We start from the raw sequence: 11,231 nt of genomic DNA, 5'->3' as shown, positions 1-11,231 counted from the left end.
GTTCATGTTAGTTTTAGGGTTTGTTGTAGGGTTAAAGTTATGGTTAATGTTAGGGTTAGGTTTATGGTTAGGGTTAGGGTTATTGTTAGATTTAGGGTTAGGGTTAAGTTTAGTGTTAGTATTATGGTTATGGTTAGGGTTAGGGTTAGTGTTAGGGCAAGTGTTAGGTTTAGTGTTAGTGTTAGGGTTAGTGTTATTGTTTTGGTGAGGGTTATTTATAGGTTTAATTATACGTTTGGGGTTACATTTAGTGTTAATTTTAGTGTTAGGATTAGGGTTAGGGTTAGGGTTAAGGTCAGTGTTAGGGTTATTGTAAGATTAGGGTTAGGTTTAGTGTTAGTGTTAGGTTTAGGATTAGGGATAAGATTTGAAAATCTGTTAGGGTTTGGGATAAGTTTAGGGTTAGTTTACAGTATTAGTGTTAGGTTTACGGTTAATGTAAAGTTTAGCATTAGGCTTAGGGTTTGGGTTAGTGTCAGGTTTAGGGTTAGTTTAGGATTAGTGTTAGGGTAAGGGTTAATGTTAGAATTAGGTTTAGTTTTAGAACTAGGGTGATGTTTAGGGTTAGGGATCAAGTTAGGGTTAGGGTTAGTTTAAGATTTAGGTTTAGGATTAGGGTTAATGTTAGGGTTAATGTTAGGGATAAAGTTATGGTTTGTGTTAGGGTTAGGATTAGGGTTAGGTTATGTATTAGGGTTAGGTTTAGGGTTATGGTTGGATTAGGGTTAAAGTTAGGGTTAGGGTTAGGGTTAGGGTTAATTTTGTAGAGTTAGGGTTAGTGTTAGGGTTAGGGATAAGCTTAGTATTACGGAAGGGTTAGGGTTAGGCTTAGAGTTGGGAGTAGTGTTAGGATTAGGTTTAGTGATAGGGTTAGGGTTTAGGTTAGGGTTATGGATAGGGTTAATTTTAGTTTTAGTGTTAGGATTAGGGTTAGTTTTAGTGTGAGTTTTAGGTTAAGATTCATGTTAGTTTTAGGGTTCATTGTAGGGTTAAAGTTAAGGTTAATGTTAGGGTGAGGTTTATGGTTAGGGTTAGGGTTATTGCTAGATTTAGGGTTAGGGTTAATGTTAGTGTTAGTGTTACAGTTAGGGTTAGGGTTAGAGGTAGTGTTAAATTTAGAATTAGGGATATGGTTAGGGTTAAGGTTAGGGTTAGTGTTAGGACAAGTGTTAGGTTTAGGGTTAGAGTTAGGGTTAGTGTTAGGGTAAGGGTTATGGTTAGGGTTAGGTAAGATTTAGGGTTAGGGTAAAGAGAGGGTAAGAATTGTGGTTTGGGTTAGGGTTTGTGTTACGTTTAGCGTTAGATTTATGGTATGTGTTAATTTTAGGGTTTGGGTGTGATTTTGCGTTAGGGCTACTGTTAGGGTAAGAGTTAGGTTTCATGTTAGGATTAGGGCTAGGTTTAGTGTTAGGGTTAGGTGTAATGTTTCTGTTCGTGTTAGGGTTAGTGTTAATGTAAGAATTAGGTTTATTGATAGGATTAGTGTATCGCTTAGGGCTAGAGTTAGGTTTAGTGTTTGTGTTAAAGTTAGGGTTAGAGATAGTGTTAGGGATAGGCTTAGGGTTAGGGTTAGGTTTACTGTTAGGGTTACTGTTAGAGTTCAATGTAGATTTTCGATTAAGGTTAGGGTTAGGGTGGCGGTTGGTTTAGTGATAAAGTTAGTGTTACGGTTAGGTTTAGTGTTATGGTTAGGGTTACGGTTTGTGTCTGTGTTAGGGTTAGGGTTACAGTTAAAATTAGGGTTCTGTTTAGGGTATGGTTAGGGTTAGTGTTAGGTTTAATGTTAGGATTAGCAGTAGTTATAAGGTTAGGGTTAAGATTAGATTTAGGGTTAGGGATAGGTTTAGAGTTAGTGTTAGTGGTAGGTTAAGGGTTAGGTTTAGTTTTTGTGTTATTGTTAGGGTTAAGATTAGGTTTAGGGTCAGTGTTAGGGTTAGGTTTAGTGTTAGGGTTAAGGTTCATTTTAGGGAAAGGGTTAGGGTTAGTATTAGGGTTATGTTTAGGGTTTGGGTTAGTGTTATATTTAGGGTTATGGTTATGGTTAGTTTTAGTGTTTGGTTAGGGTTAGGTTTGGGGTTAAGATTAGGGTTAGTGTTATGGTTAGGGTTATGGTTTGTGTTAGGTTTAGGTTTAGGATTTGTTTTAGGGTTAGGTTTGTGGTTATGGTTGGATTATGGTTAGAGTTAGGGTTAGGGTTCAGGTTAGGGTTAGTATTATGGTTAATGGTAGGGTTAGGTTTAGAGTTAAGGTTAGTGTTAGTTTAGTATTAGGATTAGTGTTAAAGTAAGGGTTAGGGTTAGGGTTAGTTTAGTATTAGGATTAGTGTTAAAGTAAGGTTTAAGGTTAGGGTTAGGAGTAGGGTTAGGATTAGGGTTAGGGTAGGATTAGGGTTAGGTTTAGTTTTAGTGTTAGAGTTAGGGTAATGGTTTGGATTAGGTTTAGGGTTAGTTAAAAGGTTAGGGTTCATTTTAGATTTAGGATACATTTTAGGGTTAGGGTTATGGTCTGTGTTAGGTTTAGGGTTATGATTAAGATTATGGTTAGTGTTAGATTTAGGGTTAGGGTTATTATTAGTGTTAGTGTTGTAGTTATGTTTATGGTTAGGTTTAGTGTTCGGCTTAGAAATAGGGTTAGGTTTAGGGTTAGAGTTACTGTTAGAGTTAGGGTTTGTGTTATGGTTATGGTTATGGTTATGGTTAGGGTTAGGGTTAGAATTAGTTTAGTTTTTGTTTTAGGGTTAGAGATAGATTTAGGTTTAATGTTAGGGTTAGGGTTAGGGTTAGATTTAGGGTTAGGGTTAGGTTTAGGTTTAGTATTTGGGTAAGCATTAGGGTTAAGGTTAGGTAAGGGTTAGGGTTAGGGTTAGGGTTAGGTGTGGGTTAGGGCTGTGGTTTCAGTTACGGTTTCGAGTTACTTTTAGGTTTTGTCTTAGGTTTAGGGTTAGGTTGTGGGTTATTTTTAGGGTTACTGTTAGGATAGGGTTAGGGTTCGTGTTAGAGTTATGTCTAGGTTTAGTGTTAGAATTAAGTGTAACTTTTTGTTTAGGGTTAGGGTTAATGTTACGGTAAGGGTTAGGGTTAGGTTTAGGATTAGTGTTTTGCTTAGGGTTAGCGTTAGGGTTAGTGTTAGAGATAGTGTTAGGGAGATGGTTAGGTTTAAGGTTAGGGTTAGTTTTAGGGTTAGTTAAATTTAGGGTTAGGGTAACAGTTAGTGTTAGGGTGAGTGTTAGGGAAATGGTTAGGATTAGCGTTAGGTTTAGGGTTAGGGTTAAGGTTAGCTGTAGCATAAGGGTTAGACTTAGTGATAGGGTTAGGTTTAGAGTTAGGGTTAGTGTGGGGTTTAGGATTAGCGTTTTATTTAGGGTAATGTTTCGTGTTTAGGTAAGGGTTAGTGTTAGGTTTAGGGTTATGGTTATGTTTAGATTTAGTGTTTGCGTTAGTGTTAGGGTTAGGGTCAGTGATAGTATTAGGGTTAGGTTTAAGTTTAGGGTTACTATTAGGGTTAGGGTTAGGGTTCATCTAAGGTTTAGGGTTAGGGTTAGGGTTTGTTTTAACCCTAACAAGAACCCTAACCTTATCTCTAACCCTACCCTATCACTAACCCTAAACCCAACCCTAAACTTACAACTAACTCTAAACCTAACCCTAACCCTAAACATAACACTAACCTTAACCCTAACACTAATTCTAAATCTAAAATTAACCATAACCTTAATGATAACCTTAATCTTAACCCTAAAACAAATCCTAGCCCTAACCCTAACACTAACCCTAGCACTAACCTTAAAGCCAATCCTGCAACTAACTTTAATAGGAACCCTAACCCAAAACCTAATCCTATCACAAACTCTAACCCTAACCCTTACACTAACCCTAATTTTAACCCTAAACTTAATACTAACTCTAAAACTAACTGTAACCCTAAACTTAACTGTAACCCAAACCATAATCCAAACTCTAACCCTAAGACAAAACCTCACAATAAACCTAACACCAACCATAACCCTAACCCTAATAACTCTAACACTAATCCTATCCCTAATCTTAACCCTAACACTAACCCTAAACGTCACCGTAACTCTAATGCTAATGCTAACCAAAACTCTAACCATAACCCTAAATGTAACCCTAACCCTAACCCCAACCCTCACCCCAACCCTCACTCTAACCATAACACTAACCCTAACAATAACACTAACCCTAACCCTAACACAAATGCTTAACTTAAACCCAACACTAACCCTAACCCTAACCCTAAACTTAACCCTAATCATAACTGTAACCCTACCCCTAAACCTAACCCTAAGAGAAACACTAAACTAAACTTAACCCATACCCTGTCCCTAACCCTAAACCAAACTCTAACACTTCCCCTAACCCTAACAATTACCTAAGCCTAACACTCACCTAAGCCTAACACTCAACTAATCCTAATCCAAAACCTACCAGTAATCCTAAACCTAACTATAACCCTAATCCAAATACCAACACTAACCCTAACCTTAAACCTAACCCTAACACTAACCGAAACCTCAACCCTAAACCTAAACCTAATTCTAAGAGTAAATCTAAACCTAACCCTAACCCTAAACCTAATGTTAACCCTAACCCTTACCATAACACTAAACCTAATTTTAACTCTAACCCTAACAGTAACACTAAACCTCACCATAAACCTAACCATAATCCTAACCTTAACACTTACCCTAAACCTAACTCTAACCGTAATCCAAACACTAATCCTAATCCTAAACATAACCTTAATCATGACACTAACCCTAACCCTAATCATAATCCTACACCTAACCCTAACACTTTCCCTAACCCTAGCCATAACACACCCTAACCCTAACCCTTATTATAACCCTAACACTAACCCACAATCTAACTCTAACCATAACACAAGCCCTAACTTTAACCCTAAACCTAACACAAAACTTATCTCAAACCCTAACCCTAACCCTAACGTAATCTTAACCCTAACCCTTACCAAAACCTAACCCTAACCATAACCCTACCACTAACTCTAATGCTAACTTAATCTTAAACATAATATTAACCCTAACCCCAACAATAAATCTATACGTAACACTAACCCTAACCTTAATCCTTAATGTAACATTAACCCTAACTTAATCCTTAAGCTAACACTAACCCTAACTCTAACCATAACACTAACCGTACACTAATATCAACCCTAAACCTAACCTAAGCCTAACACTAACCATAACCCTAAACCTAACCCTAACCTTAATGCTAATCCCAATGCTAACCCTAACACAAACCCTAACCCTATTTCTAACCCTAATCCTAAAACTAACTTTAACCCTAAACCTTACATTAACCCTAATCTCAACAATAACTCTATAACTAACACTAACCCTAACCCTAATCCTTAACCTAACCCTAACCATATCCCTAACCCTAACCCTAACTGTAACACTAACACTATCCCTTAAACTAACCCTAAAACTAACCCTAACCCTAACCCTAACTTAAACACTAACCTTATCCCTAACAGTAATCCTAAACCTAACCCTAGACCTAAATCTAAAAATAACCCTAACCCTAACCTGAATCTTAACTTAAACCCTAAGCCTAACAAAAACACTAACCCTAAACCAAACACTAACCGTAACACTAATCTTAAATCTAAAACTAACCCTTACCCTAAATGTAAATCTAATCTTAACTGTATCCCTAACCCTAACACAAACTCTAACACTAATCCTAACACTAATCCTAATCCAAAACCTAACCCTAAACCTAACCCTAACAATAAACCTAACCCTAATCCTAACAATAACACTAACCCTAAACTAAACCTTACTCTAACCCTAACAGTAATCCGAACACAAATCCTAACCCTAACACTAATCCTAACAAAAACACAATCCATAACCTAACCCTAAACTCAACCCTGTCTCTAATCCTAACCCTAACCCTAACCCTGCCCCTAACCCTAACACTGTCACTCACATAATCCTAACCCTAAACATAACACTAACCCTAAACCTATCCCTAACACTAACCCTAACCCTAACTATAAACCTAACCCAAACACTAATGCTAACTCTAACCCTAATTCTAACACTAATCCTAACCCAACCCAAACCCTAACCACAACACATACACTAACACTAAACCTAACAGTAATCATAACACTAACCCTAACATTAACACTATCCCTATGCCTATTTCTAAACCTATAACAAACACTATTTCTAGGCCTAACCCTAATACGAACAGTAACCCTATATCTAACCATAAACCTAACCCTAACAATAACCCTAACCATAACCATAACCCTATTCCTAAAGCTAACCCTAACACTAAGCCTAAACCTAACCCTAATTAAAACCCTAACACTAACCCTAAACCTAAATCTAACTTTAACCCTAACCCTAATCCTATCCCTAACACTAACCCGAACCCGAAACCCAACCATAACCCTAACATTAACCCTAACCCTAATCCTAACCCTAACACAAACCTTAACCCCAACCATACTCCTAATCCTAACCCTAACCATTCAACTAACACTTACCCTATCCCTAACACTAATCCTAACACTAACCCTAACCCTAACCCTAACCATAACTAACCCTTACCCTAACCCTAATCCTAACACTAACCCTAAACCTCACCCTAACCCTAACCCTTACCCTAACACTAACCCTAACCCTAAGCCTAACCCTAGCCCTAAACCTAACCCTAACCCTAACATTAACCCTATCTCAAACCCTATCACTTTTCCTAAGTTAAATGCTCACCCTAATGCTACTGTAGTTCAAATCTTAATTGTTAGCCTACACCATACCCTAACTCTATTACTGGTCATATCCTAGGCCTCATTCTACCTCTAACCCTAACCCTAATACTGACCCTTATTCTGACCCTAACACTAACCCTATGTCTTAACCTGACACTAACACTAAACTGAACCCTAACACTACCCCAACTGGTAAACCTATACCTAAACCTAACAGTAACACTAGGGCTAGACCAAACCTAATTCTAAATTTAGACATAAATCTAGCCCTAGCAATAAACAAAAACCTAGCACTAGCCCTAAAAATAACCATAAACCTATCATAAAGACTAACAGTTTCCCTAGACCCAATGCTAGTCTTAATTCTGGCAGTCACCCTAAACCTAAACCTATCCCAAACAATGGCCCTTAACCTAACACAAACCCTAGCTGTAAACCTTATCCTAACCAAAATTCTAACCCTAACACTAGTCTTCTCCATAACCCTGACCCTAAAACTTTCCATAAATATTTCTCTAGCTCTTACATTTTCCATAGCCCTAATGCTAGCCCTAAACCTCACACAAAACCTATGACTTATCCCAGCCATAAACCTAGAGCTAATTGTAACCCTATCCATAGACCTAGACCTAAACCAAACACTATCCTTACCCTGGCCCTAATCGTAGCTCAAGCTCTAACCCTTACCCTAAACATGAACCTGAAACTATCCCTGATACTAACCCTAGGCCTAACCCTAATGCTAACCCTAATCTTAACCTTATCCCTAGCCCTTAACTAAGTTCTAACCCTATTCATTAACCTAGAGATAACCCTAACTCAAATGCTAACCCTAGGATGAACAGTAACCCTATCACTAACACTAACCCTGTCCATTACTCTAAATCTAAGCTGAACCCAAAACCTAACTAATCTATTACCCAAACCCTAACCCTAACACTAATTCAATTCTTAACCATAGACTTTTACCTAAACCATACTCTACCTGGTCCCTGACCCTCATAATACACCTAGTTTTAAACCTGACCCTTACCCTACACCTAATCCTTACACTAGACCTAGCAATAACTTAATTCTAAAACTAATACTAACCATAAATCTAGACCTGACATTAGCCCTAGTCCTAATCCTAGCCCTATCCCTAACACAAATCCTCATTCTAGTGCTAAACATACCATTAATCCTAACCCTAGCCCTAACCCTAATTCTAAACCTTGCCTAGCCCTAAACCTAGCTATAACCCCATCCCTTCCCCTAACCCTAACCATAACCCTAAATCGAACACTAACCCTACCTCTAGCCTAAACCTAGGCCTAAACCTAACACTCACTCTAGCCCTTAATCTAGACCTAATTTAGGCCTAAACCTAAACCTAACCCTAACCCAGCCCTAAGACTAACTCTAACTCTTGTTCTCGACCTATTTCTAGTTCTAATTCTATCCGTTACCATAACCCTAACACTAGCCCTAACCTTAGCCTTAAACTTAGCCATAGCCCTAAACATATATGTAACCATAACAATAAATCTAAGCCTAAACCTCACCATACCACTAGCCTTACCACTTTCGCTAATCCTAAAAGTAGTCCTAATCCTAGCCATAGCTGTAAAATAAAACTGAGCAAAAACCCTAACCCTAACTGCAACCAAACCATAATCCTAGACATGACATTAGCCCTATCCCAAATTATACCCTAAGACTTACACAAACTTTAACCCTACACGTAGCCTTAACCCTAGCCCTAATCGAGTCTATCCCTAACTCTGATCAGTAACACTGATCCTGACTCTGAGGGTAACACAAACTGTATATCTAATCATCACCCTAAACCAAAACCTAATGTAAACACTAGATTAGACATAATGCTAAACTTAACAATAGCCCTAATCCTATACCTAGTTCTAACATTAGCCGTAGTCCTACATTGCCCTAACCTAACCCAAAATCTAGCCCTAATCAGAGCCCTAACCCTAGATGTAACCCTAGCCCTAACCCTAACTCTAGCCTAACACTTAAACTAAACCTAGCCATAAACCTTAACCTTGTCCTAACCAGAAATCTAACCAAAACTATCCTCCTAATCCTAATCATAATCCTAGCCCTATACTTAGCTCTAATCTTATCCATTAGCCTAACCATAACACTAACCGAATTCTAACCCTAGGCCTAACTGTATCAATAGCCTTAACCTAACCATAACCCTAGCCTTAACTGTAGCTCTATTTCTATATATTACACTAACCATAACCATAACTGAATTCTATCCCTAGTCCTAAAACTTAACCCTATCCCTAACCCTAAACCCGTCAATTACTCTAAATCTAATCTTAACCCTAAAACGAACTATATACATTATTCTAACCCTAACGCTAGCCCTAATGCTAATTTGATCCCTAAACCAAAACCTTAACATAACCCATACCCTAACCCTGACTCTGACTCTAATAATACCCCTAGCTGTAAACCAGACCCTAAAACTTAACCTAACACTTAAAATAGACCTGGTCTCAATCCTTATCCTAAAACTATCCCTAAAGATAACCCTAGCCCTGAAATTAGCCCTATCCCTAATCCTAGCCCTAACCCTAACAAACTACTAGCCCTAACCCTATCCCTAAGCCTAGCCTTAATCTTAAAATTAACACAAGCTCTAACTTTAATTTTATGCCTTGCCCTAGCCCTAAATGTAGCTGTAACATCATACCTCACCCTAACCCTAATTGTTAAACCTAACCCTAGCCCTAAACCTAGACCTAAACCTACCACTAACCATAGTGCTAATCCTAGTCCTAATTTAGCCCTAACCCTAAACCTATAACTATTCGTACCACTAAGACTAACTCTAACTCTTGCCTAGCGCTATCCCTAGTTCTAAAATTATACCTTACAATAATCCAAACCCTATCCCTATCTCTAGCCCCAATCCTAGCCCTAAACTTCACCGTAGCTCTAAACCTGCTACCAACCCTAAAGCTCAATCTTACACTAGCCCTAATCCTAATGCTAATTGGAAAACTGGCCCTAACTCTACCCTAGCTTAGAGCAAAAACAGAGCCAGAACCCTAACCTTAACTCTTAAGCTAAACCAAAACCTAACACTACACCTAACCCTAAACACAGCCCTAATTTGAGTCCTAAACCTAACCCTAGAAAAAACCCTGACCCTAACTCAGACCCTACCAGTAACCCTAGCTCTAAACATTGACCTTATGCTAAACCTAAAACTAGCCCTAATCAAAATCCTATTCTTTTATTAGCTGTAACCCTAATGCTAACACAAATCCCAGCCCTATTCTGAGCCCTAATAACAGGTAAAACCCTAAACCTAACACTAACCCTAAACCTAACCCTAACCCTAACCCTAACCCTACCTCTAACTCTATCCTTTACCCTAAGCCAAACCCTCACACTAATGATAACCTAGTCCTAACCATGATTCTCAGCCTACCCCAAACCCTAACTCTATTCCTAGTCCTAAACTTAGCCCTCAATCTAGCTCTAATCCTAACCCGAACCCTGACTCTTATTCTGACTCTAACACTAACCTTAGATCTAAACCTGACCCTAACCCTAAAATGAACCCTAACACTACCTCTACTTGTAAACCTATACCTAAACCTTATGGTAACACTAGCACTAGACCCAACTTAATCCTAATAGAGTCATAAATCTAGACCTAGACCTTAACAAAAACCTAGCACTGGCCCTAACAATAACCCTTAACCTAACGTAAAGACTAAAGCTATCACTAGATCCTAATTGTGGCCCTAACCCTAAAATTTTTCCTAACCCAACAATGACACATAAAATAATAGAAACCCTAGCTTTAAACCTTACCCTAAACCAAAACCTAACCCTAACATTAGATTTATCAATAACTCAGACCCTAAAAGTAGCCACAACCATATCCCTCGCTCTTTCATTACCCAAAGCCTTAACGTTGGCCCTAAACATCACACGAAAACTAGACTTATCTCAGCTGTAAACCTATCCCTAATCATAACCCTAACCAAAACCTTAGACCTAACCCTAATGTTAACCCTCACCCTAGTCCTAACCCTAGCTCAAACTGTAATCTTTAGCCTAATGATAACCCTAATCCTAACTCTGACTCAAACCCTAACTCTTGCCCTAGCTCTAACCCTAGCTCAAATGCCTAAACTTACCCTAAACCTAACCCAAATATTAACCCTAGGCTTAACCCTAACCCTAACCCTAATCCTAACCTTAACCCTAGCCCTAACCTTAGTGCTAACCCTAATTATTACTCTAAAGAAAAGGATAACTGAAATGCTAACCCTAGGCCTATCAATAAGCATATCATTAACACTAACTCTATCCATTACTCTAAACCAACCAGAACCATAAACCTAATTCTATCCATTACCCTAACCCTAACCATAACCCACCCCTAATTCAAGCATTAACCCTAAATCTTAACCTAAACCAAAATCTACCCA

The sequence above is a fragment of the Spermophilus citellus genome (genome assembly GCF_964194105.1).
Source record: "Spermophilus citellus genome assembly, chromosome: 5".
In the NCBI taxonomy this organism is placed as follows: Eukaryota; Metazoa; Chordata; class Mammalia; order Rodentia; family Sciuridae; genus Spermophilus; species Spermophilus citellus.
This window is presented reverse-complemented; position numbering follows the sequence as displayed.